General features: G+C 33.4%; 1 long non-coding RNA gene across 41 annotated transcripts in view; it reads left to right on the top strand.

Moving 5' to 3' along the window:
- LOC131610699 (uncharacterized) overlaps positions 1-19,594 on the top strand; it is a 48,700-nt gene that overhangs the window by 9,464 nt on the left and 19,642 nt on the right. For 12 of the 41 annotated variants that reach the window (XR_009286596.1, XR_009286593.1, XR_009286595.1 and 9 more), the window contains 2 exons: positions 57-15,748; positions 15,819-18,565. This is a non-coding gene — a long non-coding RNA (uncharacterized LOC131610699). Of the gene's footprint in view, positions 1-56 lie in introns of all 41 variants that reach the window. The other 29 variants (XR_009286591.1, XR_009286592.1, XR_009286570.1 and 26 more) reach the window with 29 other exon arrangements.

The raw sequence follows: 19,594 nt of genomic DNA, 5'->3' as shown, positions 1-19,594 counted from the left end.
CACTTGTTTCCATTTTTTAAAATTTAATTAATACTTATTCAAATTTTGGTTTTAAGTTTTGTGCCAAGTAGGCCTGCTGCAGTTAGCATAAAGGAAATTATTCAAGAGTTGTATAAAGCATCTTGGAAGACTTTCGGACAACTTGTGAAGAAGGATCGCGATATATATAAATGTTGGTTCGACAAATTTCGGGTATAATATTTTCTTTGAGCAGTTAATTTTCTTCTTCTAGTTGGTAAATAATGCATGTTAGGTACACTATCTTTGCTATGATTGTTAGATAATGCATGTTAGGCTGAGACCAAACAATAGTGCATGTAAGGATTGTTTGTCACTATGTGACTATGTACACAGTCTGGTTGTTAAATAATGCATGTTAGGTTCGACATGCATGTTATTTCTTCTTCTAATTATTTTCTTCTTCATGAATTTATAAGGACCTCATTTGGTTTACATCAAATGTAATAGAAAAAAAGCAATGCAAATAGTATTAATTTAAGCAAGTAATGTCTATGATAGGCAAATCAATTTTAATTAAGGATAAGGGAAGTAATACTGATTGGTGTTGGTCACTTGCTTGAAAAAAAAAAAGAAAACAGTGAGGATTCCACTTAGTTCAAGTAGCTGTATAAGAATTTTCAGTTTAGATCGATGGTGAGTAAAAAAAGTATCTAAACTTATTAAAAAGAAAAAATCTATTTGGTGCTGAGTACACGTAATGCATGTGTTGGTTTGCAGTCTGAATCTCCAGATATTGGAGATGAGTGTCTGTCTGAATTTCAAGATACTGGAGATGAGTGTCTGAATTTCAACATATTGGAGATGAGTGCTTCTGCGGTGTGAACTACTTAACATGGTGTCAAGAAGATGTGGATAGTCATGTTTGGCTGGTTGAGCTGTATATTCTGTTGCTATGCTTAATTTTGTGATCTAAACTTAAATTTGAATATTTCTGCATCATCCCTTCTGAGTCTTCTATGCAAGTTTGTACTTAGATTTTCACACTTTTTCATTCTTCCTGGGATTCTATTTTACTTACATGCTGGTGTTTGAAGTTTTTGTATTTCTTCAGGTGATGAAGCTTCTGTTGTGTCTATACGAGGAACCTAAATTATAGTCTGACTTAGCATACAAGATTATGGAATTACTTTGTTCCCTTCCCAAGTTGAGGAATTTTTACAAGATATGTGTTGTTTGTTATGATGATTGGTTGGTTGGAGATAGCTTAACTTTGTCAGAATAGGTTTTCTATAATCTTCTGTTATGATGTTTCTATTTGTGATTTATGATGATTATGATACATACTCCGAAAAGACATCCTCTCTTCTCTGTTGCAGTGGACCAAATGAAACCAAAATTATCATTACATGATCTCTCGAGTTCCTCATATTTTGTGGGCTATATACTCCCTTGTTTCTACGCTCTAGTTTGGTCATCTCTCTACTAATACTCTTTACATTTCAATCTTTGTTTGATTTTGATATTCAATATCTACTTTACTCGACATATACTTTTGTCAGATCCTTAGTCTCTTGTGTGTGGATGTTACACAGGAGATAACCTATAAATGTGTCCTTTTTTTTTTGTGGAACCTGTGGCAGTCAGAGGCTCACATTCTTTTTGTTTATAGCTGCCGTCAGAGGTTAACATTCTTTCTGTCTATAGCTTTGGGAAAGAACATTCAATTTTTTAGTTACATATGGTCTATTAGTTTTGGTATTTGGGATATTTGTCCTCTAATGGTGTGTACTGTTTTTGTTGGAGGCATACAAGAAACCATACCCGATTCTAGGGAACATATCTGTCTCGAGGATAAGCAAATCTGCGGTTTTTTTGCATCTCTTTTGTTTTGTTGATTTGCCATTTCCTTTGTTATAATTTATTTTTTGTTTATTTTTATTGTCATATGTGATATATCAGAAATTAAAATCTTATCTCCTATATGGGCATCCCTCAGCTGCTACTGGTGCTAGAACTTGGTATAAGGGGAGCCTAATTGAGCACAAGAGGTTGCAATTGGTTGTTGTTGTTGTTGTACTATCATGTGGTGATCTCTACATGTTTTTTTGTATATTAAGGTATTGTTTTCTCGATTTCTTTGAGTTCTCTGTAGGCGTCAAATGGAACATGTGCTTAGATGATTGTCGTGGATATTCTGCTTGATGTATTGCTACATGCAAACTTTACCAAATATCTGAAAAAATATATACGATTCACTAGAAATGTCAATGCAATAATGCACGGTATCCATTTAAGCACTATTATTTCTTTATTAGACGAGATTTTATAAATTTGAAATAGGAATATTGTAGATCATCCATGGGGCTTAAGGAAGAAGATAAAAGCCTTCACAAATCAGAATATGATTTTATAATTTCTTTTACTCAATATTTCTTTATCAATTCTGAGAGCAGATGATTCTTGATTTGTTGTTATTTTCCTATTTGTTATTGTAGGTGAGATGATATATAAGCACATGTTGCGTTCTCCAACCTAGATTTTAGATTTGGTGATCTCTATTAAATTTGGTGATCTCTATTAAATTCTATCTATGGATTTAAATGTCAATTCAATAATGCTCATCAGATACTACATTATTTTGATCTTCCTCATTTTGATTTTCAAGTTGTGTTCTTATTATTTTGGTTTGTTCATTTTGTGGTTTCATTTGGTTGTTGTGATTTTGATCTTGGAATTTCTTTCTTAATTTAATAATTTGCTACTATATTTAGTTCTTCAAATATTCTTCTCTTGATCATGTTATCATTTGTGGGCAGAACGGTGGAGTTCTGATGCAAGATTTCTGCTTTAAGGTGGTGCCAGGAAAGTATCAAATGTTGGTTGAGTTTTGCGAACTTGTTACTTTTACATGTTTATCATCCTTTGTTGAATTTGTGAACTGCAAGATCACGTGTAGTATCAACCAATCAAGTTTATTTTAATACTCTTGTCGGATTGTGCAATACTTTTAAAAATATTGTTGTGCAATATAAAGCAATTAGGATTATTTTGATACACTCTTGGATTGTGGTTATTTTGATTTCACTAATTTCACTAATGCTTTGCATAGTTTTATTGCCCTGTTTATTTATTCCTTAATGATTTTCACTTGGGTGTTACATGGAAGATGGGTCTATTGATATAAGGTGATGGGGGGTTTATAACTAGAAAGTTAGCCTTAGGATTTTCTTACCATATACATATTTATCTTCTCTTGCATTTTAGTTTTTGAACTTTAATTTGGTAGTGAAGAAGTTTATCTAATTCTGGAGAAATTGAACTTTAATTTGGTAGTGAAGAAGTTTATCTAAGTCTGTGCCTTTTCATACATGTAGGATTTTAGACAACTTGGTCACGCCGTAAGTGTGCCGTTTGTTCTGATGATTTGTTCAAGGACAACTTAACTTTGTTGGGAGAGTTTTTCTATATTCTTCTTTTGTTGTTGTGTTTATATTGTTATTTTTTATTTATGATTATGATGCTTCTAAGAATATATTCTCTTGTTTACAGTGGCCCAAAGACTCCTTTGTATTAGGAGGAGGTTGAAACTGTGTATTTTCATAAGGATACATGTCCTTGCAAATTGGATGGTAAATTTGTTCTTTTGTAGTTTGTGGTGCATACACCCTATCGTTGTTATGCTTTAATTTGGTCATATCTACCAAGACTCTTTACATTTCAGTCTTTGTTTGATTTTGATACCTAGCCTCTATTTGCCAGATCCATTGAGTTTGCATTTGGAACCCATGGTTGGCTTAATTGGTTCACATACTTTCCATTCCACCGCTTTGGGATGAAACATGGGATTTCTTACCTGCATATAACACAGAATCTGCAATTGGCTGCTTTGGGATGAAACATGGGATTTCGTTACATGCTTTCCATTCCATGATTTCTTTATTCAAGATCTAGTTTTCTTGATTTCTTCATAAGTTTCTTGTGGATGTCATAGGGGGATATATAATGTGGAAGTTGTGACAAATTTATCATGGACATTTTGCTTGCAAGAGAAGCTATGAATGTACTTGGGTATTTTAAAATTATGCTCGACATTATGAATGAGATGCTTTTTTGTTTTGGTGTGTCCTATGATGTACAATGTAGCAGATTTGTGTGTTTAGAAGTATGGGTTTATGTTTAGGAGAATTTAAGCATTTATGGTTCTATATTATATGTCCACCTCTTTCTTGGATAATTGAAACATGCGTCTGTTTTGCAGAGTGAAGTTTGAATATCTAGAATGTTTAGAGATAATTGATGAAATGGAGAAGAAACAAGAGTTTGTAAAAGTCAAATATCTTCAATGATTCATCCTTCACTATTTTAATATCGAGTTCTATTTATAAGACATGAGTTGATTCGTGAACTTACTTTTCTGTAGTTTGGTTTGGCAAAATATTGTTCTTTGTCATATAGAGCCACAACTTTGATTTGGTGATCTCTAATATTAGGAAGATCCTAAAAGTCCCACATTGATTGGAGATAGAGCATTGAAAGAGTATATATAGAGGGACACTCCTCACCTTACCAACCGGTGTAAGGATGAGTTAGGTCAAACTCTTATATGGTATCAGAGCCTATCGACCGGACCATAGGCCGCCCACCGTTAATATCCACGCACCAAGCCCAAAAAGAGTGCTGGGCGTGAGGGGGTGTATTAGGAAGATCCTAAAAGTTCCACATTGGTTGGAGATAGAGCATTGAAAGAGTATATATAGAGGGGCACTCCTCACCTTACCAACCGGTTTTGTAAGAATGAGTTAGGTCAAACTCTAATATCTAGTAAATTCTTTTACTTCTAGTATTCTTTAAAACCTGAAAGGCATATATTTGTTGATTTGTTAATTTTGTGTCTGGTGTTGCTGATGAACACATGATTCCTTTTAGTTTTCTCTCTCATTTGTTATTCAAGTTCTTGTATTTTCAATCTTTTTTTCCTTGGTGTTGCAGATGAACACACTTCCTTCTTCCCTCTGATTTGCTATTCAAGTTCTTGTATTATCAATCTTTTTCCCTTGACTGCTTTGGTTTCTTGATATTGTTGCTTTATTTGGTTCTTGATGGTATTGGTATTGGAGTTTGTTGTTTGATTCACCGCTGTTGATGAGTTGTTTGGGTTTTGATTGATTGTTCTTACAATTATCTTTGATTTAATGCATAGTTTTTATGAATAATTATTCATTTGATAATCAAGCAATAATTCTTCAAGTAAAATAGTATTGAGAAGTGTTTATCCTTGTTGCAGCATGTTGGTTTTAAGATATCTAACATTTGGCAATTCTTAATGAAGTGGATAAGAACAAGGGCTACCGATATAAATCAATTCCTTCAAAGAGTCATTCTATATTATTTTTATTTTCAGGCTTTGATCACATTACATACAAATTGAATTGTGAACTTGTTTTTCTGCAGTGGTTTGCCAAAATAATCTGTATCTTTCATTACTGAGTGGAGCCTATGAATTTTGATTTGGTGATTTCTTTTAAAATCTCTAGTTTTCAACAATTGTTAAATAATAACTATCTTTCAATAGAATGGATTGGAGCCTGAGTTTTGATTTGAAGATTTCTTTTAAAATCTTTCTGGTTTTCCAACAATTCTTTATCGCCTATTGAAGCCATATTTTTCTTAATTTTTTATTTTCTCTGGTGTTGCAGGGAAGGTAATTTGTGAACACATGTCCCTTGATGTTTTGTATTTGCTTCTGGTATTGATTATAAGCTGAAACGACTCCTTTTTTCTTATGTAGAGTTGTGTGTTTTGAAACAATAAAATCGTGTAGAACAATTTCCAGGTATAGTTTTTTTTATTCTTATTCCACTTCTTCCTGATTTAATCTTTTATGATTTCCACTTGGATAAGTCTTTTGATTTTGATGTTTAATTGAATAGTTCAGCCTTAGAGGTTCTTACCATCAATACTATTTTTTTTTCTTCCGTAAAAGTGTATGCTCTAAATTTAGGTTTTTTATCTATAATTTGACAGGAAAAAAGCTTACACATTTCTGGTGAGCTTCTTAGTGTTTCATAGGTTTGATGTACTTAAAAAGTTTTCCTCTTTCTCAATCAAATTGCACCTGTTTAATTGGGTTAAAAATGTCCCCTTCAGCCTATATTTTTATTTCACTTTATACTTATACATAGAAAATGAGATTCATCTTCTGAAGTGAAGAAATCGAAGTTGGTTTTTCTCTCTCTTTAAACTCGTTGGATGAAGTGGAGATGTAGAGATGAGTGTTTCTGATGCCCTGTACTACATATCTGTGAAAGAATAAAACGGGACACATGAGCCATAATTTTCTGCTGACTGTGTTAGATATTTGCTAGGCATTAATATTGTGATCTCTATTTAGATTATATAAATTTTCCATTCTTATGTATTGTTTCAGCATCCTCGCTTTAGTCATTTTTAAATTATATGCTCTTTAGTCTATTTGTATCAGTTACTTGAGTCTTACTCTGGTTTTGCTGTAACCCCGTCCTTCACAAATTGAGGAATAACCCTGCCCTCCCCAGAATGAGGAATCTTGGTTAGGTTTTATTTGCTTTAACTATCTGTTTGTTGGGGACACTTTGGCAATGGATTGATGATATTATTTTAATGTTTATTGTTTCGGTTTAATTTGTGATTTATGACTTGTACTCTTCAATCAATATCCTCTGGTTTTAAGTGGAAGCTTAAATTTATAATGTTTTAGATTGAGGACAAGATCTTGCAAATTGGATTGACATCTGTTCCGAAGAACCAGCATGTTCTGTAGGCTGTGTTGTATACTTTAATTTGGTCATCTCTACCATGACACTTAACATTTCAATTTTTGTTTTGATTGATACAATTATTTTTCTCAGTTCTTTTGAATTTTCAATTTGGTGTTACAATATTGAAGCATACAAGATTTATTTTCCAGCTCCGTGAATGAAGAATTTTGGGAAGTTTAGTTTGGCGTTGTTATAAATTTTGGTGTGCCTTGGCTCTGTTGCAAGCGGAGGTTAACATTCAATCTGATATCCTTTCAATCTTTTGGACAAAACTAGTCTTTTTTCACACTTGTATTTGTTTTGCAATTGGGATATTTGTCCTTTGATGCTGTATCCTGGTAGTGTTGGGAGTTTTTGCATCAAGAGGTGGAATGTTGAAGCACACAAGGTTTGTCTGCCAACACCAAGGTTGGAGAATTTCGAAAAGCTTGGTTTAGCGCTGTTTTGTTCTACTGGTTTTCCATTTCCTTTGTTATATTTTTTTCTTATAATTTTCTATTTATAAGAATAGGAATACTTTCTCCCAAAACATAATCACTCAGATTTGGAGTATAGCTATGTGGTGGAGTAGAGCCTATGTAGCACCAGAATCTACAATTTTATTTGGTGTCTCTATTCCAGTTATAAGAAAAATAAAAGTGGTCTAATTTTATCAAATCCTTCATGAGTTCTCTTCATATTGCTTGGTTTTTATTGAGGATCTAGTTTCCCGTGGACTTCATACAGGAATACATACAGTGAAGGTTGTGGCAGAGATTATCATGGGCATGGTTTTACTATTGTTACAAGGCTGAGAGGCTATCACTATACTGTGGGATTTGAAAGTTATCGCCAACATTATTAAAGACATGTTTCTAGCCTTTGGATTTAATGAGGGTCTTTGTTTTCCCTAGTGTAATTTGAAAGCCATCTTTTTCTTGGATAACTGGTGGGATGTGTGTCTGCATTAGCAGCGAGTTGATGTTTGGATATCTCTACTGCTTGGAGATAAGAGGAAAGTCTAGATAAATCATATTTCATCCTTTACTATCTTCCTTTTTTTCCTTGATTACTATGGTCTCTAAGTCTCTCGATAATGAGGTTTGTTTTGGTTATTGAGCTTTGCTCTTAAATATAAATTTTCAATTCTTTTGGATTATTTGTTTAATTATCTGATATAATTCTTTGTTCAATGATTGAGCTATGCTCTTTAAAATAAAAGAAAATTGAGAGATATACATTTAACCATTTTGTGGCGATTGATATCTAAATTAGGCCTCTACATGAATTGTGAATTATTTTCACTTCTTCATATTCTTATTGCACGACTTCTTGATTTTCTCCTTAATGATTTACACTTGGTTGTTTCAGTTGAGAAAGTTACACTGATGTATAATAGAAAAGTTCAGCCTTAGGGATTCTTACCATCAGGGTTATTTTTATTTTACAAATGTTAGTTCTACATTTCGGTTTTTACTTTGTATTTTGACATGGAATAAGTTTCCATAACTCCGGAGAAGGTGGGCCTCTCTTTGTTATGTTAATTTGAGAATTGGTGGTTTGAAGAATTATGCGATTATTCTTTCTTTTTTCTTGGTTCTTTTTCTACAACTCGTTTGTCACAACATAATTATTGTGTTGATAAGAGTAACTGTTACTTGGGTTTTGATGTACTACATGAAGTTGTGGTAACTTGGTGGGCCTCTCTTTGTTTTGTTGATCTGCGACTTAGGGGTTTGATGAATTATGCTATTATTATTTTTTCTTCTTGGGTCTTTTTCTACGACCCATTTGTCGCAGTATAACTTTGTGTATATCTATCACGTGTTGACAGAGTAAATGTTATATGGGTTTTGATGTACTACATAAAGATTCACAATTATACTGCTCCTTTTTAATTCGTCATCCGAAGTGGAAAAATTGGAGACAAGTATTTCTTCCGATTTGTACTAATATCCTTCTATGGTTGAATCGACAAGGGCATGATATCTGGATGTGTATTTCAATTTGGTGATCTCTACTCGTATTATGAATTCTTTACAGTTCAGTATTTTGTTTCATCATACACGTTTGATTCCTATCATTTAGAGCATACAAGATTCTAGGGGTAAATGCAATGCGCCTTTCTAAAAATGAGGAAATTTGGATAAGTTGGTCAGGTGTGATGAAATTCTTTTACATTTATACTAACGATATCCTCTTCCTTACAATGGCCTTAGTAAGGGCTTTCTTTGAATTTACATATTTTTTTATTGGTACTCAGCAATTACATAAATTCGATCCGTGGAATTTTCTTGGTGTTGTTATAGGGGAGAGACGTGATGAACTTTTGGTGTTCTGTGGCCTGTGTAGCAAGCAGAGGTTATCATACTTTATTTACAATCTTGGGATAAATCCAGTCACTTTCTTACAATGTTTTTGTTTTGGGATTAAGGATACTTGTTCTCTGATGGTGTGTCCTGGTAGTAGTATTGGAGTTTGTGGTTTTGTATCAGGAATTTGATCATTATAGCATACAATATTGTAGAGTATATCTTTATGCCTGCACTGGAGATGAGGAATTCAGAAGGCTTGTTTTTTAGTTCAGTTAGTTGATTCTTGGGAGAGAAGGAAGAGACAGTCCATGAAGTTGTGGTGTGCTATGGGTCACGGCAAGCAGCGGTTAGCGGTTACCATACTGTCCAACCTTGGGATAAAAACCGTCACTTTTATACATATTTGTTTAGGGATGGGGGATAAAACCCGTCACCTTAGGAATTCATGACGTTTGGCGCTCTCTTCTATTCTGTTGGTTTTCATCCGCTCTCTTCTATTCTGTTGGTATTCATCTTTCTTTGTTTTTTTAAATTTAACTGATTCTTAAGAATCTCTTTTTTATTTATCTGCAGTCTTGGTTACTTCACTCTTCTGTACAGGAGGAATAGCTTGATGGAATCACTTTGTTCCGCTGACGTCGTCTTGGTTTGCAAAATTACACTTCCCTTTTCCTCCTTTTTTATTGACATCTCTGTCACAGTATGTAAGGAAGAATAACTTGGTGGAATTACTTTGTTCTGCTGACCTCCTTCTTAGTTTGCAAAATTACGCTTGGCCATTTTCCCCTTTTTTACTATTGGCATCTCTGTCACAATAATGTAAGGTTCTATTTTCTCAGCATAATGAGCATGTTTTTCTGTAGATGGAGAAATTTGGAATAACTTTTTGTAATCATTTTGTTCCTCTGTCCTGCCACTTGGTTTGGAGAACTACACTTCTAGCTTCATGTAAGAAATAGGCGATCTTCTCTTGAGTTAATACTTATCTTTTTTAACCTTAAAGAATTCTTAGACATGTAGGTTTGTGCAGTGATAGTTCAACATGTCATGGTTTGGCATCATTCTCAAATATCAATTGCTGTCTTCTGAAGTTTGAGATATTGAAGATTTTTCCAGATCAGGCCGTAACAAATATTATAGATGAGTGACCTAATTATTTGTATCCCTAGGAGAGGAATATAAATTTTGAATCTTTGATAATGTTTTCTTATTTTAGTTTTCTGGTTGTTGGTTTTGATAGAGAATGTTGCTTGGTGTGGCGTGGTGTGAGAGTTTCGGTGGAGATTATAGATAATTTTATGTAACTTGATGTTATGTATTTGTTTTGAACTAAAGATAATTCTCTGATGGTTTGAGTTAGCCTGCAGCTGTTATCAGTGTTGGAAAAAATATATATTTTAGAATTTTGGTCAGCTTCGATGGACTTGGGGATGCTTTTCTTTACCCTTTATTTATCTGGTGATGTACATAGAATTGAATCTCTTCTTGTAGGTTGTTATTTTTTTGTTATTGCCACATATTTCTTAGTGCATAACAAACACACTGTCTTGACATCATTAACATTGGCTTGACGGTGATTTCTACTCGGTTATGTATCCTTTGTTCTTCGGCTGATTCTTTGTATTTTAATCTCTTGGAAATTGTAAATGTAATGTCATGCATTATCTAAGAACAACCAAGATTCTAGAATATATCTCTTTGCTTAAACCAGAGTGAAGGACTTCTATCTTCGTTCCTATGTAGATCGCATCGAGCTTGGTACACACTTTGCTCAGTAGCTAGAAACTGTGTGCTAACTCATGTTTTTTGTGAGGTGTCTTAATTACAGTAATCATGTAAGCATTCTATTCAAGATGAAAGGTTTTGGAAAGGAGCTATTACTGTTTATGTGATATTTGTAAGAATCTCTGCTAAATTGAGCTCCATTTACTCGACATAATGCTTGAGCATATACTAGACAAGAGCCTTGCGTCATTGTTGGCGAGTTCTTCATTTAGTTTCTTATCCTAAAGTGTCGGATGGTTATTTGGTAGTGTTAAAGATGAGTGATTTAACAGCCTTCTTTAAAATGTGAAAGTCGTCTTTCCTGATGCAGAGCCAACTAGTTGATTAACTATTAAGCTCTCTGATTGATGTGAATGAAACTGCTAATTATTCACAACAAACCAAACCTATAATAAGTAATGAATTGTAAGAGATTTTACTAAAAAATATATTCTGAGAAAATTAAAGTCCATTGGATTGGAAGAGATTTTACTAAATAGCTATGACAACTTGAAGAATGCTTTGAATGTTAATCTCTTGTCTGCAAATTAATGTTCAAATTTATATATAGAAGGTCTCTACTTGTGCTCTAACTGTCATTAGAATATAATACTTCAACCTTAAACCCATCGTTATCTTTTCACATTTACATGATTTTAGCAAAACTAGATCATGCCTATGGTAAGATAGAAAATAGCTTCAGATAAATTGATTTTGTTTATCTTGTGTAAGTAGTACTATGTCAACCTGCTAAAAGTGATTTAATTTATGAGTTATTTTATTTCATGCAAAAAAATTCAAGGACATTTATACTATGGAAGCTTTGACAGAATTATCAAGGACATTTATTTTATTTCATGCAAAAAATTTCAAGGACATTTATACAATGGAAATTTTGACGTATTTATCAAGGACATTTTGCTTTTTATTTTGCAGGCTAGAGAAGCTATGAATGTATTGTGGTATTTAAAAGTTGTGGTCGATATATTATGAAGGAGATGCTTTAGTTTAAGCCTTTGGTAATGAGTTATTTTATCTCTCTCTCTATATATATAGAATGTACTTGTTTTAGGGTTTCCTATGATGTTACCTTTGTCACAGAGCCTCAACTTTGATTTGGTGATCGCTTGTAAATTCTTTTACTTTGAGTATTATTTAAATCCTGAAAGGCATATATTTGTTGGTTTGTTATTTTTGTTTTTGGTGCTGCACACAATTCCTTAGTTCATCTTTCTCTTATTTGTTATTCAAGTTCTTGTATTCTCAATCTTGGTTGCTTTGGTTTCTTGATATTGCTGTTTTATTTGGTTCTGGATGGTATCGATAATGACCAGTTGTTTGGGTTTTGATTAATTGTTCTTACAATTTCTTTGATTTTTATGGACAATTATTCATTTGATATTCAAGCAATACTTTTTAAAGTAAAATAGTATTTGATATGTGTAACATGTTGGTTTGTAGATATCTCATTTGTCAAATCTTAATAAAGTGGATAAGAACAAGGGCTACCGATATGAAAATCAATGATTTGGTGATTTCTTTAAAAAATTTCCTGGTTTTTATCAATTAATAAATAAGAACTATCTTACAAGAGTGGATCCTCTGAACTTTGATTTGATGATTTCTTTTAAAACCTGTCTGGTTAAATTCAACAATTCTTTATCACTATTGAAACCATATTTTTCTTCATTTTTTATTTTCTCTGGCGTTGAAGGAAAGGTAATTTTTTTAACACGTTTATCTTCTTGTTTTATTTTCTGTTATTTGGTATTCATGTTTTGTATTTGCTTTTGGTATTGATCGCCATACATATATAACTGAAATGACTATTTTTTTCTTATGCAGAGTTGTGTGTTTTGAAACTATAACATCGTGTAGAATCAAATTCCCAGGTTTATTTTGTTCGGATTCTTATTGCACTTCTTCTTGGTTTACTCTTTTATGATTTCCACTTGGATAAGTCTTTTTTTTATGTTTAATTGAATTGTTCAGCCTAGGGGTTCTTACCATCAATACTACTTTTTTTTTGCAAAGTGTATGTTATAAATTTGGGTTTTTGATCTATAATTTGACAGTAAAAGAATTTACACATTTCTGGTGAGCCTTCTACTCTTCTAGTGTTATATGGGTTTGGTGTACTTAAAAAGTTTTCTTCTTTCTCAATCAAATTGCACCTGTTTAATTGGGTTAAAAATGAGAATTATCTTCTGAAGTGAAGAAATTGAAAATGGTTTTGTATGAAGAGGTGGAATGTTGAAGCCTACAAGATTTGTGTGCCAACGAATTTCGATTTACATCCCCAACACGTAAACTTCGAACAGATTGTACATCATCACCACAGCTATCATCACTGTCAAAAACTTATCAACTTTGAAATTCTTCATCACTAGTCTCAATTTTCTCACTTTCTTCACCATCATCAAATTCATCTTCATCATCATCATTATCATATTCTTACAATCCTCTTTCGCCAACAATATCCTTACTTTGTTTCTCATTTTTAACATCAATGTCGTCAATCTCACCAGCATCACCATTATCAACATTTTCTACTTGTTCAACACAAGCCTCAGAAAATTTCTTATTAAAAAATTTCAATCCCCTCTTGATCTCCTTCCTCGTCAGTGTCAATGCAAATAACATCATCAGCATCACCATCAACATTTTCTACTTGTTCAACACAAGCCTCAGAAAATTAGAAAATTTCAACCATTCTTGGGTTCCCCTCATGTTGTTGCATCCTGTTTTTTAAAGAATGGTAAATATTAATACACTAGTATATTCCAAATAACCAAAAGCAAGAGAGATAGAAGGAGAGATTTCATAGTAACATATTGGGTATATTATATAAAACATGATTTGAGCTATATCAATTTTAAATGCATAGAACATAGTGGGTATATTATATAAAACATGTGGTATATTTCTGAGCATATTTGGGCTGTGTTTTTTCTCCCATGACTCAAACCATTTTTATCAATGGATTCCTTCTTAATGTCATGATCACAATTAGAGGATGAACTTCCCATATTTTCCTGCACAGCTCCATTGGTCCCTAAATTTCCTCAGCTCCATTGGTCCCTAAATTTTCTCCAGGAGTATTCAGCAAGGAGACGCAACTCCTTCGGCAAAAAAACTGTGTTTTTTCTCCTATGACTCAAACCATTTTTATCAATGGATTACACTTCTCGCCACTACGGATGTTAGCTTTACTTTTAAAATCCTTTCCCTTCCTCTCCGTGCCAACGAATTTTGAAAAGTTTGGTTTGGTGCTATTTTTTTCTATTGGTTTTCCAATTCCTTTCTTATATTTTTTTCCTTATCATTTGCTATTTATAAGAATTGGAATATTTTATCCCAAAATATTATCACTCAGACTTGGAGTATAGCTATAGGGTAAAGCTTATGTAGCACCAGCAATTATAAATTCTTCACTTTTCTTTGTCTTAATTGAAGGTCTAATTTTTTCAAATCATCCATGAGTCTCTTCACATTGCTCTAGTTTGAAGAATTATGCGATTAAATATTCCAATTCTCTACACTTTTCTTTCTTCTTGGTTCTTTTTCTGCAACTCATTTTCACAGCATAACATTTTGTATATATATCAATTATGCGATTAAGAATTATGCGATTAAATATTCCAATTCTGTATATAGTAACAGTTACATGGGTTTTGAAGTACTACATGAAGTTGGGCCAGCTTGGTGGGCATCTCTTTGTTTTTTTTATATGCGATTTGGTGGTTTGCTTAATTATACGATTATTCTTTCTTTTTTCTTGGTTCTTTTTCTAAAACTCATTTGTCACAGCATAATTTTTTGTATATCTATATGTGTTGACAGAGTAAGTGTTACATGGGTTTGATGTACTACGTAAAGATTCATAAATATACTGCTACCTTTTAATTTGTCATCTGTAACAGAAAAATCAAAGATGAGTATTTCTTCCGATTTGTACAAGTCTCCTTTTGTGATCAAATAAAAAAGACATGTGAACCATAATGATATGTGGATGTGTGTTTTAATTTGGCTATCTTTACTCAAATTATGAATTTTTTACTATTCAGTATTTTGTTATATCATACACACTTGATCCCTATCATCTTTGGGATAAAATACGCATTTTTCTGTAACAGGCAATTCTTCCTGTTGTGTTTCTATATTCGTAACATGAATTTTACTCTGGTTTAGAGCATACAAGATTTCGGGGCAACTCCGCCCTTTCAAAAATGAGGTATTTTGGATAAGTTGGTTAGGTAAGATGATATTCTGTTACATTTATATTCTGAAAATGATATACTCTTCATTACATTTGCCTCAGGGCTCCTCTGTATTCAGGTGGAAGCTTAAATTGTGATGTTTCTTATTGAGGACAAGATCTTGTAAATTTGATGGAAATGAATCATCATGTTTTGCAAACTGTGTTGTCATGCTTTAATTTTGTCAACTCTCTACTAAGAAAGACACTTCATATTTCCGTCATTTTTATTGTTACTCAATAATTACATAAATCCGATCCTTTGAATTTTCTTGGTGGGTTTTATAGGGGAGAGACAGGATGAATTTGTAGTGTTCTGTGGCCTGTGGCAAGCAGAGCTTATCATATTGTCCTTTAAATTTTGGGAGGACCAGAGGAAAAGACAACACCATTGTCGGCAAGATCGCTAATAGAGCGGCAGCTTCCGTTAGAGTTGCTAAGGCAGAGGCTTCTCAGAACGGGATGGACATGCTACAACTGGTTTTCACCGGAAACTGATGGCTGAACAGGTGCAGCGGTAATTTTGTGCACCCCGACGTGGAGCTGCTAGAGTTTCTAATGCTGTCGAGGAGTCTGCTTCTGTGGAGGAGGTACAGGCTGAGTATGTTTCTATTGCTATTGAGGAGGTATAGGTTCCTGTTGCTGTAGATGAGGTACCTGTTGCGGCTGAGCAGGTTAGTGATGAAGTGGTACTTGTTGTGGCTGAGCATGAATTTGTTGCTAATGAGGAGCTATTTGTTGCAGCTGAGCAGGTTCCTGTTGTCGATGAAGATGATACTCCTACAGATACAAAGGCCACGACTTGTGCATCTATAAAGGTATTTGTTCACACAGATGGAGCTATCTCGGTAGGATATAGTGATCGATCTAGTGATCGTTCTGTGCTCACAAAGTAAGTTGACCATGTTACATACAGAGGGTATGGCAGGGAGAGGTATTTATCTTATATTTTTTATTTGCAAAATATTTAATATGGTTTGGTGATGTGTTGAAAGTTAACTGATAATTTTTTAACTTTGTTTCCTACACGAACGTCCATCGCTGAAGGTTGTATCTCATTGGTTGAAGTTGAAGAACTTCCCCCCGAGTCCAATGCCTGCGTGAGTTAGGCGTATTGTTTTTTATTTCAGTCTGTTGGAATTCGCCGATTGCTCATTAACAATGTTCAACGCCTTCCTTTTGTCATCAGATACTATATTATTTTGATTTGTTGCGTTCTCCAACCTAGTTTAGATTTGGTGATCTCTATTAAATTATTTTTTATGAATTTAAATGTCAACGTAATAATGCTCTCATCAGTTGCTATATTATTTTGATCTTCAAGTTTGGTGTTCTTATTATTTTGGTTTCTTCCTTTTATGGTCTCATTTGGTTGGTGTGGTTTCAATCTTGGAGTATGCCCTTTTATTTTAATGATTTGCTACTATATTGAGTTCTTCAAATATTCTTCGTTTGATCATGTTTTCGTTTGTTGGCAGTATGGTGGAGTTCTGATGTGAAGTTTCTGCTTTTAAGGTGTTGCCAATAGAGTATCAAACATTGGTTATGTTTTGCAAACTTCATACATTTACATTTTGTTCTATTGGTTTTCCATTTCCTTTGTTATATATTTTTCTTGTAATTTGCTTCTCTACTGATATGTATTCAATTGCTTACATCACACCGTTTACTGAATAACGTCTGACTACAACTTAACGTCCGACTACAACTCAAATGAGTTCTTATTTTCTCCTAAAACATTTCTATTCTAGTTATAAGTTCTTCACTTTTATTTTTCTTAATTGAAGGTCTAATTTACATGAACTGTGAATTATTTTCATTTCTTCTAGTTCTTATGGCACGACTTCTTGATTTACTCCTTAATGATTTGCACTTGGTCGTTTAAGTTGAGAAAGTTTTCTATTGATGTTTAGTTGAAAAGTTCATCCTTAGGGGTTCTTACCATCAGTATTACTTTATTTTACAAATGTTAGTTCAACATTAGGGTATTTAATCTATATTGTGACAGGGAATATGTTTTCATAATTCCGAAAAAGATGGGGCAGCTTGGCGGGCCTCTCTTAGTCTCTTTGTTATTCTGATCTGCAATTTAGTGGTTTGAAGAATTATGCGAGAAGAATTATGCGATTATTCTTTCTTTCTTCTTGGTTCTTTACGACTCATTTGTCACTGCATAATTTTTTGTATATATATCATGTGTTGATAGAGTAAATGTTACATGGGTTTGATGTACAGTACTACATAAAGATTCATAATCATACTACTACTTTTCAATTCGTCATCCGAAGCGGAAAAATTGGAGACGAGTATTTCTTCTGCTTTCTGTTATCCTCTTGTGATCGAATCAACAAGGACACGTGAACCATAATGATATGTGGATGTGCGTTCTAATTTGGTGATCTCTACTCAAATTATGAATTATATAGAGTTCAGTATTTTGTTTCACGATACACGTTTGATTCATATCATCTTTGGGATAAAATTATGCATTTTTCTATACTACGCAATTCTTCCAGTTGTGTTTCTGTATTCGTAACATAAATTTTACTCTGGTTTAGAGCATGCAAGATTCTGGGGTAACTTAGCCCTTCAAAAAAAATGAGGAATTTTTATAAGTTTGTTTGGTAAGATGATATTCTTTTACATTGATACTAAAATGATAGCCTCTTCATTACACTGGTCTAAGGGCTCTTCTGTATTGAGTGGAAGCTTAAATTGTGATGTTTCATATTGAGTACAAGATTTTGTAGATTGGATGGAAATGAACCATCATGTTTTTCAAACAGTATTGTTACGCTTTAATTTGATCTGCTCTCTACTAAGAAAGACACTTCATATTTTTGTCTTTTTTATTGATACTCAGTAACTACATAAATATGATCCTTTGAATTTTCTTGGTGGGTGTTATAGGGGAGTTACATGATGAATATGTAGTGTTCTATTCTATGGCTTGTAGCAAGCAAAGGATACTTTCCTTTCAACCTTGGGATAAATTCAGTCAATTTCTTACAACGTGTTAGTTTTGGATTGAAGAAACTTGTTCTCTGATTGTGTGTCATGGTAGTGTCGTAATTTGTGTTTTTGTATCAGGAATTGGAACGTTGGAGCATACAATATTCTAGAGTATGTCTTTATGCCTGCACTGAAGATGAGGAATTCGGGAGGCTTGCTTTTTGGTTCTGTTAGTTTTCATCTTTCTTTGTTCTATCATTGATTTTTAAGTTTAATTGATCCTTTGGAGACAAGGGAGAGACATTTCATGAATTTGGGGTGTGCTATGGACTATAGCAAGCAGAGGTTACCATACTGTCCATTAAACCTTGGGATAAAACCTGTCACTTTTTTACATATTTGTTTTGGGATTGGGGATATTTGTCCTTCGATGGTGTGTCCTAGTGGTATTGAAGTTTGTGTTTTTGTGTCAGGACTGTACTAAAGATGAGGAATTCGGGAGGCTTGGCGCTCTTCTAATCTGTTAGTTTTCACCTTTCTTTGTTCTGTTGGTTTTTATTTTTCTTTGTTCTATCCTTTGTTTTTTAAGTTTAGTTGATTCTTAAGAATCAATATTTAATTCATGTGCATTCTTGGTTACTTCTCTTCTGGACAGTATTCAGCTTGGTGGAATCACTTTGTTCTGCTGACTTCATGTTGGTTTCAAAATTACACTTCCCGTTTCCTCCTTTTTTGTGAGGTATCTTCTTAATTAGTAATCATGCACATGTTTGTTCATTGTGATTTCTTTGTGCTTACTTATAGTGATAATTGCAAAATATATGGTCTGTGGAAGCTTTGGGGTTCATGTAAGCATTCTATTGAAGATGAAAGATTTTGGATAGGTCATTGTTTCATGATTTCATCAGGAGCTATTAATGTTTATGTGATATTTGTGAGGTTCTCCTCTGCTAAGTTGAGCTCCATTTAGTAGACGGCGTTACGCTTGAGCACATATTAGGCAAGAGCCTTGCGTCATGGTTGACCTAGTTCTTCATTAGAGTGTTAACTGATGCTTATTTGGTAGTGTAAAAGACGCGTGATTCAACAGTCTGATTCAGCAACCATCTTTTAAATGCTACTGGTATGGGAAGGTCAAGATTATCTCATTTGTATACCATCTCATTCCATATATTTTTAAGCGTCTTTTTTTACTAGTTCTCGTCTGCTTGAGATACCTTCCCGGATGCAAAGCCAACTGATTGATTAATCATTGAGCTTTCTATTGATGCGAATGAAGCTGCTCAATATTCACAACAGACCGGACCTACAATAAGCAATTAATGGTAAGAGATTTTACTAAATAGCTACGAAAACTTGAAGAATGCTTTGAATGTTAAACTCTCATCTGCAAATTAAAATTTAACTTTGTTGTGAAAAACGATACCAATAACAAAGTATAATAGGGAATTAGAGAGGATAAGAAGAACACAAGAATTGGTTATAACTGCTATTCATTCACTTTCTCTTAAAACAAGATTACAAGTTTACAAGAATAACAAATAACCTCTCTCACCCTAAATTAGGAT

Source organism: Vicia villosa, linkage group LG6 (assembly GCF_029867415.1).
Source record: "Vicia villosa cultivar HV-30 ecotype Madison, WI linkage group LG6, Vvil1.0, whole genome shotgun sequence".
NCBI lineage: Eukaryota > Viridiplantae > Streptophyta > Magnoliopsida > Fabales > Fabaceae > Vicia > Vicia villosa.
The sequence above is the reverse complement of the archived record's forward strand: the minus strand, read 5'-3'. Positions and strand labels throughout refer to the sequence as shown.